Source organism: Schistocerca piceifrons, chromosome 1 (genome assembly GCF_021461385.2).
Source record: "Schistocerca piceifrons isolate TAMUIC-IGC-003096 chromosome 1, iqSchPice1.1, whole genome shotgun sequence".
Taxonomy (NCBI): Eukaryota; Metazoa; Arthropoda; class Insecta; order Orthoptera; family Acrididae; genus Schistocerca; species Schistocerca piceifrons.
Genome location: NC_060138.1, coordinates 1,172,221,252 through 1,172,235,859, shown reverse-complemented (window position 1 = coordinate 1,172,235,859; position 14,608 = coordinate 1,172,221,252). Strand labels below are relative to the sequence as shown.

The window sequence follows — 14,608 nt, the reverse complement described above, 5'->3', positions numbered from 1 at the left end:
AGATGCTGTGTCAGGATTTCATGACATGATCCAACTGAAATGTTACATAATTCTGCAACCTCTCGGACAGTCAGTCTTCGATTGGCACGCACAGGCCGGCCGGTGTGGCCGTGCGGTTCTAGGCGCTTCAGTTTGGAACCGCGTGACCGCTACGGTCGCAGGTTTATAATCCTTCCTCGGGCATGGATGTGTGTGATGTGCTTAGGTTAGTTAGGTTTAAGTAGTTCTAAGTTCTAGGGGACTGATGACCTCAGATGTTGAGTCCCATAGTGCTCAGAGCCATTTGAACCATTTTTTTGGCACGCACAATTCCGTTGAAGGTCCTGACATGAGCGTCGTCGGTAGATGTCAAAGAGCGTCCTGACTTCCGTTCAGCCATTTTTAAACAGTGTCAGCCATTCGTAACACAGAGTACGGCTTGAGCATTCATCACCGTAGGCTTTATGTATCATTTGGTATGTCTCTGTAAAGGTTTCCCTCAGTTTCACGCAAAATTTAATGCAGACGTGTTGCTCCTGTAACTCTGCCAACTCGAAATTGACAAGCGAGAAGAGGTGCAATTACAACACGATACGAGGGGGTATCCAAAAGAAGCCGGAATAACATTGCCGCGGGTGGAACTTGTGTAGTACGCATTTCTGCGGCTAGGCGTGTCTAGCGCGACTCACTGTCAGTTTAGTGCTATCTGTGTTAACCTGGCTTGTTCTGTTCATCTCCAATGATTGTTTCTGCTAGCGCTGTTTCGTTCTTGTTTCGGCAACTGTAAGTGAGCAACACGCAGCTGGGTGCAGCTGTGAAATTTTGTTTTCTGTTCGGTAAAAATGCTGTTAAAACTGTTTGAATGTTGAAAACAGCTTACCAAGATGACGCTATAGGAAAAACTCAAGTCTACGACTGATCTATTTAAAAAGGCGAATGTCGATTGACGACAAAGCCCTCTCTGGACGTCCATCAACTGCCCGAAACGACGCAAATATGGAATAAGTAGAGTACTTGTGCTCTCAGACCGACGACAGACAATTGATCAACAGTCAGAGATTTGTGCGTTCTCTTGAAACACTGTTCAGCGAATTTTAGCGGAAGATTTGGGAACGAAAAGGGTTGCTGACAAGTTTTTTCCTCGGATTCTGACACGATCAAAGAGCGGAAACATGTCATTTTTTAGCCGGCCGATGTGGCCGAGCTGCTCTAGGCGCTTCAGTCTGGAACCGCGCTGCTGCTACGGTCGCAGGTTCGAATCCTGCCACGGGCATGGATGTGTGTGATGTCCTTAGGTTAGTTAGGTTTAAGTAGTTCTAAGTTCTATGGGACTGATGACCTCAGATGTTAAGTCCCATAGTGCTGAGAGCCATTTGAACCATTTGTCGTGCTTTGAAACAACAGCTTGAAACTAAACTAATCCATATTTTCAGTGAAATGAAATGATCGTATCTCGTTGTTGGCCGGAAGGCTCCATGCGGGGGAGTTCGGCCGCCGTAGTGCAAGTCCTCTTTAGTTGACGTCACATCGGCGACTTGCGAGTCAATGATGATGAAAATGATAATGGACACACAACACCCAGTCCCCTGCTGGGAATCGAACCCGGGCCCCCTGCATAGTAGGCAATAACGCTATTGCTACGCTCCGGAGGCGGACCGTATTTTCTGTCAAAGGTGATGGTCATGGTGCTATGGTTACGACCCAGAAACAAAACAACAGGCAAGCCGATGGAAGACGTCATCGTTACCCAGGAAAAAAAATTGTTGTCAAGGCAAATCAAACATCAAAACAACACTGATTTGCTTTTTTGATACAAACGTTATAGTTAATTCAGTTCCCTCAGATCAGACCGTCAATCAGACACTTTTATTTGAAAGTTTTGAGAAGATTGTGCAACACTGTTCGTCAAAAAGACCCGATTTGCGGCAGACAGGAGACTGGTTCTTCCACCACAACAACGCACCTGCTCACAGAGCCATCTCTGTTAGACAGATTTTGGCTAAAAATGGCGTTGTTTCGCTGCCCCACGCACCTTACTCGCCTGACCTGGCTCCGTGTTACTTTTTCTTGTTTCCACGTGTGAAAAGGGGCATGAAATGATATCAATTCGACAGCATTGAAGAAGTCAAGAGAAAAACGAGGGACGAGCTGTAAGCTATTTTTGAAAATGACTACAAAAATGTCTCGAACAGAGGAAGCACTGGTGGGACAAATGTATTACACTACTGGCCATTAAAATTGCTGCAGCACAAACATGACGTGCCACAGACACGAAATGTAACCGACAGGAAGAAGATGCTGTGATACCCAAATGATTAGCTTTTCAGAGCATTCACACAGGTTGGCGCCGGTGGTGACACTTACAACGTGCTGACATGAGGAGAGCTTCCAACCGATTTCTCATACACAAACAGCAGTTGACCGGCGTTGCCTGGTGAAACGTTGTTGGGATGCCTCGTGTAAGGAGGAGAAATGCGTACCATGACGTTTCCGACTTTGATAAAGGTCGGATTGTAGCCTATCGCGATTGCGGTTTATCGTATCGCGACATTGCTGCTCGCGTTGGTCGAGATCCAATGACTGTTAGCAGAATATGGAATCGGTGGGTTCAGAAGGGTAATACGAAACGCCGTGCTGGATCCCAACGTCTTCGTATCACTAGCAGTCGAGATGACAGGCATCTTATCCGCACGCCCCGATCCCTGAGTCAACAGATGGGGACGTTTGAAAGACAACAACCATCTGCACGAACAGTTCGACGACGTTTGCAGCAGCATGGACTATCAGCTCGGAGACCATGGCGGCGGTTACCCTTGACGCTGCATCACAGACAGGAGCGCCTGCGATGGTGTACTCAATGACGAACCTGGGTGCACGAATGGCAAAATGTCATTTTTTGGATGAATCCAGGTTCTGTTTACAGTATCATGATGGTCGCATCCGTGTTTGGCGACATCGCGGTGACCTCACATTGGAAGCGTGTATTCGTCATCGCCATACTGGCGTATCACCGGGCGTGATTGTATGGGGTGCCATTGGTTACACGTCTCGGTCACCTATTGTTAGCATTGACGGTTCTTTGAACAGTGGACGTTACATTTCAGATGTGTTACGACCCGTGGCTCTACCCTTCATTCGATCCCTGCTAAACCCTACATTTCAGCAGGATAATGCACGATCGCATGTTGCAGGTCCTGTACGGGCCTTTCTGGATACAGTAAATGTTCTACAGCTGCCCTGACCAGCACATTCTCCAGATCTCTCACCAACTGAAAACGTCTGGTCAATGGTGGCCAAGCAACTGGCTCGTCGCAATACGCCAGTCACTACTGTAGCATCGTGTTGAAGCTCCATGAGCAGCTGTACCTTTACACGCTATCCAAGCTCTGGTGGTGGTGGTGGTTAGAGTTTAACGTCCCGTCGACAACGTGGTCATTAGAGACGGAGCTCATGCTCGGGTTAGGGAAGGATTGGGAAGGAAATCGGCCGTGCCCTTTCAAAGGAACCATCCCGGCATTTGCCTGAAGCGATTTAGGGAAATCACGGAAAACCTAAATCAGGATGGCTGGAGACGGGATTGAACCGTCGTCCTCCCGAATGCGAGTTCAGTGTGCTAACCACTGCGCCACCTCGCTCGGACATCCAAGCTCTGTTTGACCTAATACCCAGATGTATCAACGCCGTTATTACGGCCGGAGGTGGTTGTTCTGGATACTGATTTCTCAGGATCTATGCACCCAAATTGCGTGAAAATGTAATCACATGTCAGTTCTAGTATAATAAATTTGTCCAATGAATACCCGTTTATCGTCGGCGTTACTTCTTGGTGTAGCAATTTTAATGGCCAGTAGTGTAGATGTAATGGAGAGTATTTTGACGGGGATACGGTTGTTTTGTAAACAGCTTGAAAATACACAGCTTTTAAAAAATAATTCCTGTTTGTTTTGGGGTACCCCTCGCACATTGACAAACGCGAAGTTAACAAACTACCTCAGAAGTTCGTGTGACAGTATAAGTTCTGATTTGTGGTAACGTTGAGGACTGTCACCTCCGCAGAGCCCTACGGGAGGGTGCGGACCCTCCAGCGTTGCGTCTGTTCAGGACGCCTGACGTCGCCTTATCTGCGCGAGGTGGCGCCGTTGCTTCCGCCCCCACCGGCGGGACAGCGTTTGTCCATCAGCGGCCTCAACCCGCCCCTACCCACTTCCGGCACCCCCGTCCCTATCTCGCTGCAGATAGGGCGGCAGCCGCGACACGACAGATAACTAATTTCATTACGCCCTGACTCCGATAACCTCTGTTTGTCCACCGGCCACTGTTTGCACGATTCGTTTCAGACCTCAACAGCCAGCCACAAGCTGATTGTCGGTCGCCCTTTCCACTGGAGACGTCACCGGTTAGTGCAGTAGGCAGCTCAGAAGAAGGCCTATGAAGAGTGATGCTGGAAGTAGAGAAACTGTCTTTCCCCTCGCTTACTTCCGCCCTAGGGCTGCCCATGATTCTCTGTTTGCTTCTGTTTATGCTACAGAAGCGCTCAAGAAGAGAACTGCTTGCAGTAGATAGCAGCACATCATGGAGAAGAATCTTCAGCACCAAGGGATTCATACAATTACTTTCTAGTACTTACAGTCCCTGATGCAATTTGTGGCTAGCACCAAGTATGGATTTTGGATGAACTCGGCAAATTAGAACCGTAATACTAGATGTTGAAGTTTCGTCGAGGCGGCCTCAGAATGTCGCTTATCAAACTAACTTCTTTTATTCAAGTTCTGTTGGAAATATCGTCTTTCTCCAGTTCTGTTCAATACTTCCTCACTACCCATTTGCTCTATCCATCCAATTGTCAGATTCTTCTGTACCACCACATTTCAAAAGCCTCCGTTACCTCCTTCTGTATACTGTTTATGATCCCTGCCAAATAACGTTATACTCCACACAAATACTTTCAAGAAAGGCTTCCAGACACTTAAATTTATTTTCAGTGAACGACCCGACCTGGCGCCGCACAGGCAGCACGAAATATCTAAGGCCAGAAGGCACATACGTCGTCGGGATACTAAATTATAGGCCTACGTACAAACCTTCTTGAATTCATCATAATTCAGCCAATTTGCTCGAAATATTTATGAAATATACACAAAGACCTTCCTCGTGAATCAGTCTATTAATCAAATTCTTATCAAAAAGCCGGCTGCTGTGACCGAGCGGTTCAAGGGGCTTCAGTCCGGAACCGCGCAGCTGCTACGGCCGCAGGTTCAAATCCTGCCACGGGCATGGATATCTGTGGTGTCCTTAGGTTAGCAATACGAGAGAAGGGAAGTTGCTACTCACCATACAGCGGAGATGCTGAGTCGCGATAGGCACAATAAAAAGACTCACACAATCACAGCTTTCGGCCATTAAGGCCTCTGTCAGCAGTAGACACACAAACACACACTCACGCAAGCGCAATTTGCACACACGTCTGCAGTCTCAGAGAGCTGAAACTACACTGCCCATCGTGCTTAGAGCCATTTGAACCATCTTACTAAAATACCTACAGCGGTTGACAGGGTTGTAGCCTCTCCCCGATGTTATTCAATCTGTATATTGAAATGTCGTGTGACGAGGGCCTCCCGTCTTTAGATTTGATGCCACTTCGGCGACTTGCGCGTCGATGGGGATGAAATGATGACGATTAGGACAACACAACACCCAGTTCCTGAGCGGAGAAAATCTCCGACCCAGCCGGGAATCGAACCCGGGCTCTTTCCATTGACAGTCTGTCACGCTGACCACTCAGCTACCGGGGCGGACATCTGTATATTGAGCAAGCAGTAAAGGAAACAAAAGAAAAATTCGGAGTAGGTATTAAAATCAATGGAGAAGAAATAAAAACTTTGAGGGTTGCCGATGACATTGTAATTCTGTCAGAGACAGCAAATGACTTGGAAGAGCAGTTGAACGGAATGGATAGTGTCTTGAAAGGAGGATATAAGATGAACATCAACAAAAGCAAAACGAGGATAATGGAATGTAGTCGAATTAAGTCGGGTGATGCTGAGGGAATTAGATTAGGAAATGAGACACTTAAAGTAGTAAAGGAGTTTTGCTATTTGGGGAGCAAAATAACTGATGATGGTGGAAGTAGAGAGGATATAAAACGTAGACTGGCAATGGCAAGCAAAGCGTTTCAGAAGAAGAGAAATTGGTTAACATCGAGTATAGATTTAAGTGTCAGGAAGTCGTTTCTGAAAGTATTTGTATGGAGTGTAGCCATGTATGGAAGTGGAACATGGACGATAAATAGTTTAGACAAGAAGAGAATAGAAGCTTTTGAAATGTGGTGCTACAGAAGAATGCTGAAGATTAGATGGGTAGATCACATAACTAATGAGGAGGTAATGAACAGGATTGGGGAGAAGAGAAATTTGTAGCACAACTTGACTAGAAGAAGGGATCGGTTGGTAGGATATGTTCTGAGGCATCAAGGGATCACCAATTTAGTATTGGAGGGCAGCGTGGAGGGTAAAAATCGTAGAGGGAGACCAAGAGATGAATACACTAAGCAGATTCAGAAGGATGTAGGTTGCAGTAGTTACTGGGAGATGAAGAAGCTTGCACAGGATAGAGTAGCATGGAGAGCTGCATCAAACCAGTCTCAGGACTGAAGACCACAACAGCAACAACAACAATACCTTGGTTCCTTTTCACTGATTGCGCAACGTGTTGCCGAGTACATGTCGGTGGGTGGATTTGCAAGTAGAATTGCTGGACTCTGTCATTTCTTGGTGGCGATGGTAGATATCAATCCCAACATAATTCCAGCTAGTTACTGCATCCACCCGAGGCTGTGGCACATTGGAAAACGGCACAAAAGGCCCCTCTCGGCACCAGCACAATTCACAACCTTTGGTGGTTCATTAGCTCATCCCCGACTGACTCTCGGTTCCACCTTTCCATCCATGCCAACCACAATTTGAGCGCGCTACGTAGTTCCGTTCCCGAGGGGAGCCACAACACCTATTACATATGAAATAACTAAGAACCCTAAGTGAAGGTCAGCAGTTTACATAACAGCAACTAAACATATTAAATAAAACAGAACATTTGCACATATTGATTTTTCTACAAAAAAATATTCACTCAAAATCCAAATATATACAGTAAGTTTTGTCTCCCTCCAAATGAGACAAAGAATTTAAATGATAGATACAGTACATTGCATAGAATCAAACTAAGACATCAAAGTTTTTATAAAGCAAAAAGCGATCACTCCTGTGCTTTTAATGCAATCAAACAATATTTACAATATCTTGATGATAGAAGGTAGAACAGACAAAACAGAAAATTTATTTAAGTAGAGCTATGGAGCTCTGGTGTTACACCCTACATCCATTCTTACCCCACAGCCGGCCGCACGGTTTGAAGCGCCACGTCAAGGACTGTGCTGCTCATTCCGCCGGACGTTCGAGTCCTCCCTCGGGCATGAGAGTGTGTGTTGTTCTTAGCATAAGCTAGTTTAAGTAGTGTATAAGTCTAGGGACCGATGACTCAGCAGTTTGGTCCCTCATACATTCACACATATTCGTCCACATTCATCACAGAGCTGGTCTCTTGGCCCCCCATCCAAATTTTTTCCTCTTGGTTTTTGTACATATTGTATTTCACCCGTCTTTTCGTAGAATCTTGTAACTATTTCTCTGGGAATCTCAAAAATTTCTCGCCGTTTTTTCTAGGTCGAGAAATTGTGTGATCGTGTCTTGATTTTGCTTTAAGTCTCGCTACCATCATCGAGTGCAACATCAGAAGTGGTGTCTGATGCCTTTCTTCTTCATCATCATCTTCTTCTTCTTCCTTAGCCCTTGTCCCTGTCCCCCATGCTGGCAGTGTCTGCTGTTTTGGCTCTCTGTCGCCATTTTATCCGATCTTGTGCCTGATGAGGGTACAGGCCTGAGATCTTGAGATTTCGTGCAACGTGCCAAGCCATCGCTCTATAGGTCGTCCCGCTCCCCGTTTACCATTTACTTTCTTCCTTTCTTTCTTTCTTTTGCTTGTGCCGTTTTCCCCGCGGATACGCAGGGTCAGCATTGGTTAATCGGATGTGGCAATGTTAGTTGAAGGGGTAGTCGGATGCCCTTCCTGCCGCCACCCCGTACCCCCCCGGGAAGGAACTAGTGTACCCCAACTGTCTGCGACTAGTGTAATCCATGGAATAGTGCGAAAGTGTTCAGATGTCTGCGAGCCGAGTAACTGAGGCGGGACGTGGGGACCAGCCCGGTATTCACCTAGGGGGATGTGGAAAAACCACATCCAGGCTAGCCGGCACACCGGCCGTCGTCGTTAATCCGCCGGGCGGATTCGATCCGGGGCCGTCGCGCCTACCCGAGTCCAGGAAGCAGCGCGTTAGCGCGCTCGGCTAACCTGGTGGGTCCGTTTACCATTTACTCTCAAACTAAAATCAGTCTTTGCCACTGTCATTGTGTTTGCTCCAAAGCCATACCATCTTAGACGTCTTCCTCTCATCTTCTCTACTATTGGTTGTTTTCCAAACTATTTACGAACTCGATTTGTGACGTGGTCGTGAAATGTTAGTCCAGAGGTCCACCTGAGCGTTCTTGTTTCCATGTTTATTAGAGGCTAGCACTCACCATCATACAGTCGAACTCAACGGGTTACAGATCGGCATAGTTTCGAGTTGAGCCTGTTTGGAATCTTGCGTTCACACAGTACGCCACTCACGGAACGCCATTTGACTCGCGTGCTGCTCAGGCGGCTAAAGATAACTGCGCTGAGATTTCCATCGGTGGCACAAGTCCCTCTTGTTAGGAGGTCAACAACATTGATTCTTTCCTTTCGTAAAACCAGACTGACCCTCTTCTAGGATGTCTTCAATTTTGAACCTTCCTGCCAGATTAAAACTGTGTGCCGGACACCGACTCGAACTCGGGACCTTTGCCTTTCGCGGGCTAGTTCTCTTACCCGCGAAAGGCAAAGGTCCCGAGTTCGAGTCACGATCCGGCACACAATTTTAATCTGCCAGGGAGTTTCATATCAGCGCACACTCCGGTGCAGAGTGGAAATCTCATTCCGGGTCCTCAGTTTTGTTTATCGAATAAGAAATTCGCAGGTAAACTATTTCACTGCCGCGGCGGCCCTCGAGGCAACTATCGGACGCCTCCGTGACAGGATGCGGGGGTGGAGGCGCCGTGTGGGGGCGGGTGGGCGGCGCCCGCATGCCGGCGCCAGTGGCGTCGCTTCCGCCCGAACAAGTGGCGAGCCCTCGGCACGCCGGCTATGCGCCGCCCTCAAAGGGCCGGGAGGGCCGCGCTGGCTGACTCAATACGGCGCGGCCGACGCCGCCGATCGTCGGCTCGATTGAGTTGCAGCCCCGAAAACAAGGGGTTCCCCTCGGCCAGCTTCAAGGTCAGCTTCTGCTGCTCCGTCCAAGGCCTCACCACTGCCGACAGCCAATGATTTCGCCGTCTCTACATCTTGCTTGGAAAATGTACTCATAACGCCTCTCCGATGCTATGGCGCAGTTTTCAAGAATGGTCGTCGAGCAGGTGCGCAGTAGGCCTATATCTCTGAGGTCGATCTGTTGTAGAATTTTACAACATGTTTTTGCTCGCGTATCATGTCATTTCTGGAAACCCAGAATCTACTCTGTAGGAATCAACATGCGTTCCGGAAACAGCGATCGTGTGAGACCCAACTCGCTTTACTTGTTCATCAGACCCAGAAAATATTAGATACAGGCTCCCAGGTAGATATCATTTTCCTTGACTTCCGGAAGGCGTTCGATACAGTTCCGCACTGTCGCCTGATAAACAAAGTAGGAGCCTACGGAATGTCACACCAGCTGTGTGGCTGGATTGAAAAGTTTTTAGCAAACAGAACACAGCATGTTGTTCTCAATGGAGAGACGTCTACAGACGTTAAAGTAACCTCTGGCGTGCCACAGGGGACTGTTATGGGACCATTGCTTTTCACAATATACAGGGTGAGTCACCTAACATCACCGCTGGATATATTTCGTAAACCACATCAAATACTTACGAATCGATTCCACAGACCGAACGTGAGGAGAGGGGCTAGTGTAACTGGATAATACAAACCATAAAAAAATGCACGGAAGTATGTTTTTTAACACAAACCTACGTTTTTTTTAAATGGAACCCCGTTAGTTTTGTTAGCACAACTGAACAAATAAACAAATACGTAATTAGAGCCGTTTGTTGCATTGCAAAATGTTAATTACATCCGGAAATATTGTAACCTAAAGTTGACGCTTGAGTACCACTCCTCCGCCGTTCGATCGTGTGTATCGGAGAGCACCGAATTACGTAGGGATCCAAAGGGAACGGTGATGGACCTTAGGTACAGAAGAGACTGCAACAGCACATTACGTCTACATGTTAACACCTTTTTATTGGTCTTTTTCAATGACGCACATGTACATTACCATGAGGGTTGAGGTACACGTACACACGTGGTTTCCGTTTTCAACTACGGAGTGGAGTAGAGTGTGTCCGACATGTCAGGTCAATAGATGTTCAATGTGGTGGCCATCATTTGCTGCACACAATTGCATTCTCTGGCGTAATGAATGTCGTACACGCCGCAGTACATCTGGTGTAATGTCGCCGCAGGCTGCCATAATACGTTGTTTCATATCCTCTGGGGTTATAGGCACATCGCGGTACACATTCTCCTTTAACGTACCCCACAGAAAGAAGTCCAGAGGTGTAAGACCAGGAGAACGGACTGGCCAATTTATGCGTCCTCCACGTCATGGTAATGTACATGTGCGTCAGTGAAAAAGACCAATAAAAAGCTGTTAGCATGTGGACGTAATGTGCTGTTCCAGTCTCTTCTGTACCTAAGGTCCATCACCGTTCCCTTTGGATCCCTACGTAATTCGGTGCTCTCCGATACACACGATCGAACAGCGGAGGAGTGGTACTCAAGCGTCAACTTTAGGTTACAATATCTCCGGATGTAATTAACATTTTACAATGCAACAAACGGCACTGATTATGTATTTGTCTATATGTTCAGATGTGCTAACAAAACTAACGTGTTTCCATTTAAAAAAAACGTAGGTTTGTGTTAAAAAACATACCTCCGTGCATTTTTTTATGGTTTGTATTAAACAATTACACTAGCCCCTCTCCTCACCTTCGGTCTGTGGAATCGGTTCGTCAGTATTTGATGTGGTTTACGAAATATATCCAGCGGTAACGTTAGGTGACTCACCCTGTATATAAATGACCTAGTAGAGAGTGTCGGAAGTTCCATGCGGCTTTTCGCGGATGATGATGTAGTATACAGAGAAGTTGCAGCATTAGAAAATTGCAGCGAAATGCAGGAAGATCCGCAGCGGATAGGCACTTGGTGCAGGGAGTGGCAACTGACCCTTAACATACACAATGCAATGTATTGCGAGTACATAGAAAGAAGGATCCTTTATTGTATGATTACATGATAGTGGAACAAACACTGGTAGCAGTTACTTCTGTAAAATATCTCAGAGTATGCGTACGGAACGATTTGAAGTGGAATTATCATATAAAATTAATTGCTCGTAATGCGGGTGCCAGATTGAGATTCATTGGGAGAGTCCTTAGAAAATGTAGTCCATCAATAAAGGAGGTCGCTTACAAAACGCTCGTCGACCAATACTTGAGTATTGCTCATCAGTGTTGGATCCGTACCAGGTCGGGTTGACAGAGGAGATAGAGAAGATCTAAAGAAGAGCGGCGCGTTTCGTCACAGGGTTATTTGGTAAGCGTGATAGCGTTACGGACATGTTTAGCAAACTCAAGTTGCAGACTCTGCAAGAGAGGCGCTCTGCATCGCGGTGTAGCTTGCTGTCCAGATTTCGAGAGGGTGCGTTTCTGGATGAGGTATCGAATATATTGCTTCCCCCTACTTATACCTGCCGGAGAGATCACGAATCTAAAATTAGAGAGATTCGAGCGCGCACGGAGGCTTTCCGGCAGTCGTTCTTCCCGCGAACCATACGCGACTGGAACGGGAAAGGTAGGTAATGACAGTGGCACGTAAAGTGCCGTCCGCCACACACCGTTGGGTGGCTTGCGGAGTATAAATGTAGATGTAGGAGGCTGGTAGGGCGCGCCCTTGGCTTCTGGTCCTGCGGGCCCTCGAAATCTCGAGGACCTTGATATCTGGATGCCACCTAGACCCAGGCCATTTTTAATCGTCCCAAACAAAGCCAAAATACACTCCACATTATTATGATCACTGACTTTGTTCGACCTTTATGTTAGAAGTCCCATAACCGCTTAAAAATGACAGTTGGCAGCACTAACAGTGCGCGGTCTTTAAAGGGCATCGGGAGGGACGCGGAAAACACTGCCGTCGTTGTCGTAATGCGAAAACGCACAAATTTGCCCGACCTCCAAAAGGGCACACTCATTGGCTTTTGGACCAAGGGTGAAAGCATTTTCCGAAACTGCTTTGTATGTAAATGGTTCGCGTGCCACTGTGCTTGAAGTATACCGTGCACTGCAAAATGGCACCGTAGTGCACGACGGATCACAGATGACACGAGTGAACGACAGCTGAGGAGATGTGTACTGACGAACAGACGTGGAACTGTTGAGCAACTGACCGCCCGTGTGAACCGCGGGGCTACCGACAGTGTCTGCTCAACGACCGTTCAGCGAAAGTTGCTGCTTAAGCACGTCTGCACCTGGTTCAAAAAAATGGTTCAAATGGCTCTGAGCACTATGGTACTTAACTTCTGTGGTCATCAGTCCCCTAGAACTTAGAACTACTTAAACCTAACTAACCTAAGGACATCACACACATCCATGCCCGAGGCAGGATTCGAACCTGCGACCGTAGCGGTCGCGCGGTTCCAGACTATAGCGTCTAGAACCGCTCGGCCACCTCGGCTGGCCACCTGGTTCGTGCACCCACGTTGACTGCCGTTCATCGACGACAAAGGCTGGGATTTTCACGCCAATACCGCAGCTGAAAATTCGCTGTGTGGCGACAAGTTCCCTTTTCGGATGAATCACTTTTTCATGCTCCATCGGCGCGAAAACGTCTGGAAACAAATCGCCGGAAGCGTCCAGACAGAACGAGGTAACGCAATGTTCTGGGAATAATTTTCATGGCATTCCGTGGATGATCTCTCCATTCTGGACGGAATAATGGATCAGCACAAGTATGCATCTATCGTTGGGACCATGTCCACCGTTACATGCAGTTTGTTTTTCCCTGCCACAGTGCCAACTACCAACAGGACAATACATCCAGAATGAGATTTTCACTCTGCAGTGGAGTGTACGCTGATATGAAACTTCCTGGCAGATTAAAACTGTGTGCCAGACCGAGACTCGAACTCGGGACCTTTGACTTTCGCGGGCAAGTGCTCTACCCTCTGAGTTACCCAAGCAAGACTCACGACCCGTCCTCACAGCTTCAGTTCTGACAGTACCTCGTCATACTGTACAGAAGCTCTTCTGTGAAGGCAACCGGCACACAGTTTTAACCTGCCACGAAGTTTCAGGACAATACATCGTTGTCACACAGCTCGCAGACTACATGCGTGGTTCGAACAGCACCAGGTTGAGTTTACCGTATTGGCCTGGCCACAAGACTCTCCCGATTTAAATCCACTTGAGAATCTGTGGGACCACCTCGATCGGGCTGTGCACGTCATGGATCATCAACCGAGAAACCCAGCGCAGATTGTCAGAGCACTGGAAACGGCAGGAGTCTACGAGCCCATGGGTACTTTCCAGTGTCTCGTTGACTCTTTCCTAGACGTCTCGCAGCAGTCCAAGCTGCAAAAGGTGCGTATTCATGCTTTTGACATGTAGTCACATTAACGTAGCAGGACAGTGTACGTTCATTAAACAAGAGGCAGTTTGTAGTTAGAGGTCCCATACGTACGCAAAATATAAACAAAGGTAGCTACTTCCCTGTTATTACACCATGGCAATTGTGAGTGGGTGTATGCAGCACTTTTATAATAAACAAACTTTATTTGAAATGCAGTTAAATGCCGGCCGGAGTGGCCGAGTGGTTATAGGCGCTACATTCTGGAACCGTGCGACCGCTACGGTCGCAGGTTCGAATCTCGCCTCGGGCATGGATGTGTGTGATGTTCTTAGGTTAGTTAGGTTTAAGTGGTTCTAAGTTCTAGGGGACTGATGACCTCAGAAGTTAAGTCCCATAGTGCTCAGAGCCATTTGAACCATTTGCAGTTAAAAAGTACTTGTGAAACAATACGCTGAAGGATTACTTCTATAACACGGAGAAGTGGTTTGTTAAAATACATCGTAACAGAAATAAACAATTGTGGAACACGTCTGTCATTTCACGATATACCTTCCCAATATTTGTTATCTTTTATCTAAAACTTCGCCCTAAGCTCTGCAATGAATAACACTAACAATTTACCCTCTTCCTGAGCTCAGCATCTTAGTCTTCAAGGAGAGATGTTGACTCAGTTTCCCATGCGAGCAAAAGAGGAGTTGCGGTGTACGCAACGAAATCATCGTGTTGACTCTGTATTCAGCTGATAATTTGTGTACAGTGTGTATATAGTGTGTGCAGTGATTGGCGTTAATATGTAAATGAACACTGTAGCAGTAGTTCCTTTTTTTTTTTT

At 47.1% G+C, this 14,608-nt stretch overlaps 1 protein-coding gene across 1 annotated transcript in view; it reads left to right on the top strand.

The window, feature by feature from the left end:
- The window catches only part of LOC124778935 (roundabout homolog 2-like), a 703,103-nt gene that overhangs the window by 490,588 nt on the left and 197,907 nt on the right, over positions 1-14,608 (top strand). The gene's annotated exons all lie outside the window — the stretch shown is intronic.